Raw genomic sequence first — 8,705 nt, forward strand, 5'->3', positions numbered from 1 at the left:
GTGGAGAGAAACCTTTGCCACTTAGATTTTATGGCGTATGCGTTCCTATCCATGTGCATTTGTCATAACCGTAATCACAAGATAATGTTTGTGACAAATCCAAACTCATATGGACTGAACCTATTCAATCTTAATTTATTGCCACTTGGCAGCACAAGGGCCTACCATGTCTTCCAAGTTGTTGAGCAGCCCACCCATATTGATCAATGAACTTTCACTAATCAAGGTACTTTGCCTTATGCAATCAAATGAGAACTCATAGAACTCACATGCATAGTCAACTGGAATGAGCAACGAAATAAGAGTGTGTCAACACGATAGGTTACAAACCTCAAGTCATGTGCTAGTGATAAACAATAGGTTTATTCTTGAAACTTTTCAAGATCTTTAAGACTCCCACTAACCTCTTGACAAATGAGATTCTCTTGTCAAGAAACATTTCTTGACAAACAAATATTCAAGAGTTAGTGCGGGTTCTTATCAAGACAAACACTTCACACAATTGGTCTTAGTTGGTCTTTGTCTTATCCAAGACATCACAACTTACCAAATTCAAATGTGCAAGAGTAAGAAACATTTCTACTCCACATTTGATGAGTGTTATAAACCTACTAAAGATGTGTCACTCAAGGCACAATCTTGGAGTACGACTCTAAGACTTGATTTTGGAACGAAGTATGATTCACCTTTTGATTTAACCTTTTCAGCAATTTCCCGCTACCTCTTCTTGGTCATATAAATTTACCAAGGTGTCCTTAGAGGATCAATTGTGACACGGTTTCATAATCACTAAGATGATCATAAAACACGATACTTAAGTACTCTCCTTTCTTTTTCAGATTGGAGAAACTTTTATCTTTCTGCCTAAATGATTCTTCTTATTCGTTCTGCCATACATTGAAAGTTTTCAAATGATTCAGAATTACACTTAATATTGTAAGTATAACCATGTTTACTAAACTTTTAATAAATAATGACGAATAGTCTTATCGTTCTTCGTGGTGCACTTGACCAGTGCACAACAATGTGTACTAGATCTTCCTGTCCTTCATTTGACTCACATCTATATGTGAACAAGAAATTAATCTTGATTTCCCAAAGATGAAGGTTCTCATTCATCATGCTATACAAGTTGCATGATTCCAAGTTTCTGTCCAATTGAAACTTGGGTGATGAGAATCATTCCTTATTTGGTAAATTTTCGACACTACCATAAACAACATAACTAAGAATCACATCCATTTTCAATATTGCTAACAATAGAAACATACAAACATCAATTTTCACAAAAGTCATTGCAAGGAAATACAAAACAAGATAAATCAAATTTTTTTCTTTATTCATAAAAGTGCGGAAAAACTTGTCCTTACAATGCAATTACAAATGAAAACTATGTCACTAAATATTCCTAAGCAATCTATCATAACTCCTAAGTAGCAGCTCAAAAATCTAATCATCGAACCATGCGATCGATATCCATTTCTTCGTGATCGGACTCAACTCACTCTTCCTTGAAGCTCCCTTTCTTTTATTCGATCCTACAAAACATCAAAATGCAATCTTATCACATCATGTATTAAGAATCTACAAATACGAACTTAATAGAGTTAGATATTGGATTTACCTGAAGCAGAGTCATACATCTTTACTCTCCCATCCTTTCGATCCTTCAGGTAGACATGGTTGCTTCGTAAACAATGCCCCTTCTCTTGGCAATAGAAACAAACAGACTCTCTCGGAATGGTACACGGGACAATCACAAATTTAGCCTTTCTCTTTACCATTTGGTCAAACGGTTTGACCTTGGCTGATCCCTTTTCCATTGGGAAGAGAAAACTTTTCTGAACTTCCAATGTTGTCATTGTCAATGTCCATGGAAGTATGGGAGGTTGATCTACCAGTCAAAGTTTCTTTACCAGTGCGCCAAATCATTGTTGATTCAGTAGCAAGTAGCAAATATGTAAGATCAATGAGGGCCACGTCGTGGTCCATCATATAGTAGTCTTTAATGAACTCACTATATGATTCGGGAAGTGATTGAAGAACCAAGTCAATATCCAGCTTCTTTGAGACAACGACACCCAACATTCCTAGTCTATCAATGTGTGACTTCATCTCCAAGACGTGTGCACACACAGACTTTCCATCTTCGTGTTTGCTTTCCAATAGGGCTTGAGTGACCTTGAACTTTTCAAGTCTTCGAACACGTGGGTCGGGAGAACTATTGGAGGAGGTGGAGGAAGATAAGTATGATTTCTGTTTCTATGATCTAATCGTGGAACATCATCTTCATGTGGAAAGCTTTTTCCAAAAGATTCGAGAAGACCATAGTTGTCAGAACTAGACATCTACAAGGGGAGAAAATTCAAGTTAGTTGATTAAATCCTTAATATATCACCCAAATGAAATATCAAGGCTAGGACCCAACACAATAATTTACAATTCGGAAGAGGGATGTCGTAATCCAATTGCAAACTATTTGTTGGTAGGTAAATGACGATTTACCAATTCCACCACGAAAAACGAAAAAGAATATTAAGTTTTAAATGAATTGAAACTCCTAGATCTTCTGAGATTCATTGAACTTCTCAATGGCATGTTTAATCTCGATTATGCCCTTCAAGTTTGTGACTAGGATACCGAGGATCACATACAAGGTGTGAATAACCATGCAAATTAGCTTGGTACTCTCGAAGACGTTTATCACCTAATCAATGTGTCGGTTAACCACACATGCTACATTGATCTATGATAATCTACGAGCTACCCATTGCCATCCTTCATTAGTCCCATATTAGTGTGCCGGTTAACCATACACCACCACTAACGACCAATGAGGTTCAATGTGTAATTTCATGGATTAGCACCAAATTCACATTTTTCTAAAGTAACTAAGATTGGGAATTTATAAAAGGTTTACTTACTTCGTATTTCATTATACTTATTAATGAGAGTTTGTGTCCTATCCTACCCGTTCGACTAACGACCCTCCACTGGTCAAGGGTGCGGTGGGTAAGAGTGGATACCCAATGACGGTCATTTTACAGGCCGCTTCCTTAAACACCCATTATAGACCAGATTCGTGAATGAGGCCTACTAACGGTAAGACTGACCTTTTACTTATACATATATAATATATTAGATTTCCAATTTTATATAGTATAAGGGTGTATTTTAAACTTTTAAAATACTAGACGGTTTAATCTATTGATAAATTATACTTTTAATTTAATTAAATTTAAACCATGTCATTATGGATTTATTAATTCTCTCTTTTAATTAAACATTTAATTAATTTAATAAAACCATAAGGGTGTAATTTGAACTATTCAAACTATCAAGGTTCTAAATTTAAGATTTCAAAATTAAAGCTATTTAATTAAATTTCAAATTACAAAACCAAGAGGTGCACTTTTGAAACTTTTCAAATTACTAGGGTTTAAGAATTTAATATTTCAAAATTAAAACTTTTAATCAAATTTTAAATTCCAAAACTTGAGGGAAAATTTTGAAACTTTTCAAAACATTTACATCAAATTTGAAAAATAATTAAATTAATCACATAAATTATCCTTATCACATAATTTGATCTAATCTTATAATTTTGGCAAGATAAATACAAATCAAATTTTACAAATAATTAATTTATCATATAATCTGGTAATTATCTTAAAATTTGACAATTATCCTTCAATTAGATGAGGATATCAATTACCATATTATGAAAATCGAATTTTAACAGTTAAAACAACTTATGGTAATTATCCTAATCTAATTTTGGCCAAAAATCCGGAAAAAAATATTCATCAGACCCGACACCACCTCGTGGTGATTTCTACCACCTCGTGATGGCCCACCACCTCGTGGTGATTTTTACCACCTCGTGGTGACTTTTACCACCTCGTGGTCATCAGGCAGAAAGCAAAAACGAAAATTTTCCAGCTTTGAACAATTCACATTAGCATCACATATAACCAAAAAACGACCTGGGCTCTGATGGCAGTGATGGGTTTTGAGCACTAAAACATCATATGGTGTACATGCAACCGTAATGCTTTGGATCTAGGTTTTTCTCAAGTTATACATGCAAATAATCATCCAATACATAAACCCTAATACTAGCATACACAATTTCGAAATTCATATGTAGAATAGGGTTTGGAACATTACCTTACTTGTTATGTAGCAATAACAAGAACTCCTTGACCTTTAAAAGCTTAGTGCCCTAATTGTTGCACCTCTAATGGAGTCACAAACACCAAGTAGCAATGTGGAATTATGAGAGAGTGGTTAAGGAATCCTAAAATCAGCTAGGATTCTCTATGATTTCATAGGTGCCGATTTTGGGAGCTAATGGGTTCCTTTTATAGTTGAGGCTCTTAGGGTTTACAACTTGGAAACCCTAATTCCCTTGCTTAGGCCCTAAGCAACATATAGATCCAATTTGGCAAGCCTTGGATGAAATCTTTATGGACTCTCATAGATATTTCGTCCACCCTATACCAATGGGGTCCATGAGCCCAAACTAGAACTATTACTAATTTTCATAATCAGTCCCCGTTTATTTAATTAATCTCTTTTGATCACTAAATTAATTTTAAATTAATTCTTGATCAATACTAATTAAATAATATGATTTCTCAATTAATATATTATTCTTATAATATATTAATAAATCACAATTAACCTCTTTCACATAATTATTCCTATCAAATTGCTATGGTGAAGGCAACCCAAAAGGACCATGCTCATAATCAAATCAAGTACATACCAAAAATAGTTATGGGCTTAGACACCTAATCCAACAATATCCTCCAATGTCTTGCATCCCGATATGCTAACAAACTCCCTAATTTCATCCCTCAACATGTCATGGTATATTGTATTATTCATCTCCTCGTCTGCAACATACTACAGAAACAACAAAGGTCTCTCCCTAAACTTGGCGGCGACCTTCGCCACAGTCTCCATCGTCTGGCGAAGGTCTTGAAAATCCTTTGCCAACTATTGTACCTTAATAGCAGGTGCAAACTCTCATCTGAATCTCATAACGAAATTAGGCCAAGTCATGGCCTCAGTACATACACTTGTCCGATGAGCACCCTCTGTATCCTCAATCCACCATCTGCTGTAAATAGGGTCTTTCTTCCTAAAGAAATTTGGGGCTCTGCATGCCTTGAACTCCCAGAATAAGAGAATCCAAGCCCTAAACTGACCAACCGCAGTCTCTACACGAAAAGCTCTCATATGCTCATCCAAAATCACCATGATCCCTTCCTTAATGGTGCCAAACATTACAGGAGTCACATCCAAGATGCACTAAAACTCAATGAGTCAAACTACAGAGAGATTTACTTTGAATTGACTGTTCACAGTCTTTGACCTAAATTCTGGGATGTCACACGTGGCTGATCAAGGGATACCATGGCTCACCAGGGAACCAAACGGCATACCTTGCACCAAGATGGTGTATCTAGCATGAAGATGGAACATTTTATGAAAGGTTTGGCCCATATCCTCCAAGAATGACGCACCTTCGTAACAAATGGTGCATGAGACTTATGAGTGGTGCATTCCCCTTCACAAGTGGCACACCTTGTTCCCCAATGGTGCGCCATCCTTCCAAATGTCATACCTTGACACCAAAGTGGCGTAACTATGCCAAGCATGATGCACCTTGATCATGATGGTGCATCACTGCACCAAGGTGATCCATACCTCTTCTAGGTGCTCCGTACACCCTTTTAGAAGATTCGTTCATTTGTCACTTGATATGTTCCTTTTATAGATAATCCATTCCCTTCTCATATGATTCGTTCCTTTGTTACATGTTACATGAGTCCCAAGTGCTCCATTGAGTTCCAAGTGCTAAATTAAACTTAAATGCTCCATGAGAATACTCCAAATGCTCAAGTCACATTTAACAAGCTCCACATTGACTTGAGCATCCTATGAGCTCCACCTTAAACAAGAACTTCCTCTCCCTTCCTACCATTAAGCCTTGAAGGGGCTTACAACCTGCGAACATCAACCAAGTCTAAGAAAAGCTTGAACTCCTCTGTGGGCAACGAATTTTTCAACATGCCTACTGGGTTTACCTTGGTATCAGTCTTCATTATTGAAAACTTGTCTTCTTCCAGAATAAACCAAATGAAATTCAGTTTGACATCAATGTGATTTTTCTTCTCATGATACACAGAGTTATTTGCAAGACTCAATGCACTTCAACTGTCACAATACAAGACAGGTCTCCACCTTCATACCAAGACTCTGAATAAGCCTGTGTAACCATAACTCTTCTTGTATGTCACACCCCCAAACCAAGGATGGCGGAAACGTCCGGGGGTAGAGGACTTCATGTATAGTATCACAACAACGAGTATAATAGTGCTCAAAGTAAATACAACCATCATAAATATAATTGAAAAGGTTACACCATAGTGTATGTTTACATGTTTCAAACTCAATTACATTATGATGACAAAATGAATTGTTTGACGATTTAACGTCCCATCCTCAAAATGCTGTTGGTTTCCTGTTTCACTGATTTCCTGATAATACAAGTAGTTTTGAAAAGTGTCAACAATTAAGTTGGTGAGTTCATAAGAGTTTTGTTTGAGGAAGAAACCGTTTTCCTTGTAAAAGCGACAGAGTATGTTTCCAGAAAATCCAATATTTTCTTTATTAAGTGTGAAATGAATGCTCCTATGTTATGCGATAATGTCCCCTAGAAAGACCCGTAGATTCCTTCTATAATCACCCAGTGTATATAAGTTATATAAAATTTAAGTTAAATAAATCGTCGAATATAATGGATCTGCCCTAGATCCACAACCAAACAAGGAACAGGAAGTAAGGCGGGTCCACCAATTCTAAGTCGATTGTGACTAGATTCTTACATAACTCTAACATATACACTTAGCAATTATAGCTGAAGTCTAACAATTCTAGATGAAATGTAGTTTTAATAGAAATATGTTTCCAAAGAAAATCCAATATTTTCCTTATAAAAGTCATGTAGTCTTAAATGTCAAGACCGAGAATATGTGTGTGTTTTGTACTTATAATGTCCATAATGGTAATGTGTTTCCAAAGAAAATCCAATATTTTCCTTATAAAAGTCATGTAGTCTTAAATGTCAAGACCGAAATGTACAAGTATTTTTCCATACTTAAAGTAATTCATGCAAGTTTAAATCGACATAATCTCGTTTAATTTAGAAGTAAAACCCCTTTTCAAAGTAGAATTTTCCCTGTAAACTTGAAAGATTGTTAACTCCCTATGTGAGTCGTTATAACCATACTATGACGAGAAATAACCTGCACAACGTTTTTCAGACGTTAAGATCCTATGATTCTTGTCACCCGTAGACCTGCCGGTCCGGCTGTAGCTAGCAGCGAGGTGTGGGGTGTCAATCCCAATATAGATCTATATACAATTATCACGCTCTCCCTACAAGAGACTCTGGTTATAACTTACAAGAATTGGAATCCTGTACTCTAGGCGTACGGGGAGAGAATTGTCTCACAACTTACGTTAACTAGTTTACACATAGTTTGATTATAAAACCTCTTCCGTGGTGGAAGTGAAATCACCTTTTATGAATAAATTAGTGATATGAAATCCTTAAACTATTACTATTATAGTTTATCATGTAGTATATGAAAAACCCATTTGTTTTGAGAGTAAAACCTTCTTCATGTAGTAAAAATCCATAAACTATGCTTATTGTAGTTTATTATATGTGTTCGAAATAAATGAAGAATCCTTATCATGAATGACTAAATTTCAGTTTATGATGATAAATAACAAGAAAATACATTCAATATTTAGAACTTATTGTTATGCACTTTGCTCAACATACTACAAAGTGTTATGAAAGTTGTAAGTTGTTAACTAGTTTTTGACCTTTCTACACTGTTTTAGAAAAATCATACGAAGTCGAAAACTGAATCCGTAAATTCTGAGAGTTCATAAAATGTATCTAGTTTATTCATAATTTTTATTATGATTTTTAGAAGTCTTTAACTTGTGTTAAAGTGTTCATATTCACAGGCTGGTCCGAATTCGTTTCTGAAATGATAGGCAGTTTTGTAAAAATCACCATAAATCGTAGAAAACTCGTATGGAGATGTGCAAGTAGTAATTTTAATGGTATGAACCTAAAATATTTGCATATTAAACAGTTTTGAAAGATATTAAGTTTAAGATAGTCAAAACAGTCCGTGAATAAGACTCAACTTTTCTAATGAAAGCTGTTGTTTGAGTTTAGTTAAGTTTTTGGTATTTTAACTTGTATTCCCCCCCCCCTAAAACTTGAAGAAAACATGAAAATGTAGGGGTATGAACTCACCTTGAGTGATTTCAGTAGATGGATGATGGAGAAAAGAAGTGTTCAACTCAAGAACACTTAGAAGATGCTTGAAGATTCGAAGATCTAACAACAAATATGACGATATTTGTGTAAGGAACTCATGATTTGAGTGAAGAAGTGTAAGGAAATCAAGTGTGGGAAGAGATTTACTTACCAAAGGTGTGTGAAGAGCTCAAGATCAGCCTTGAATCTCGAATTCTTGGTGAGAGGAAGTGAGAGAGAATGGGTTTTGCTTTTTGGTGAAAAGTGAGTGAAATGGGAGGAGAGATAAGGATCCTTCTAGCCTTTGATCAAGATTATGGCTGGAAATGAGTGTAAAAAAAGACAATAA

This window comes from Lactuca virosa, chromosome 8, assembly GCF_052849685.1.
Source record: "Lactuca virosa cultivar CGN04683 chromosome 8, Lactuca_virosa_CGN04683_v6, whole genome shotgun sequence".
NCBI lineage: Eukaryota > Viridiplantae > Streptophyta > Magnoliopsida > Asterales > Asteraceae > Lactuca > Lactuca virosa.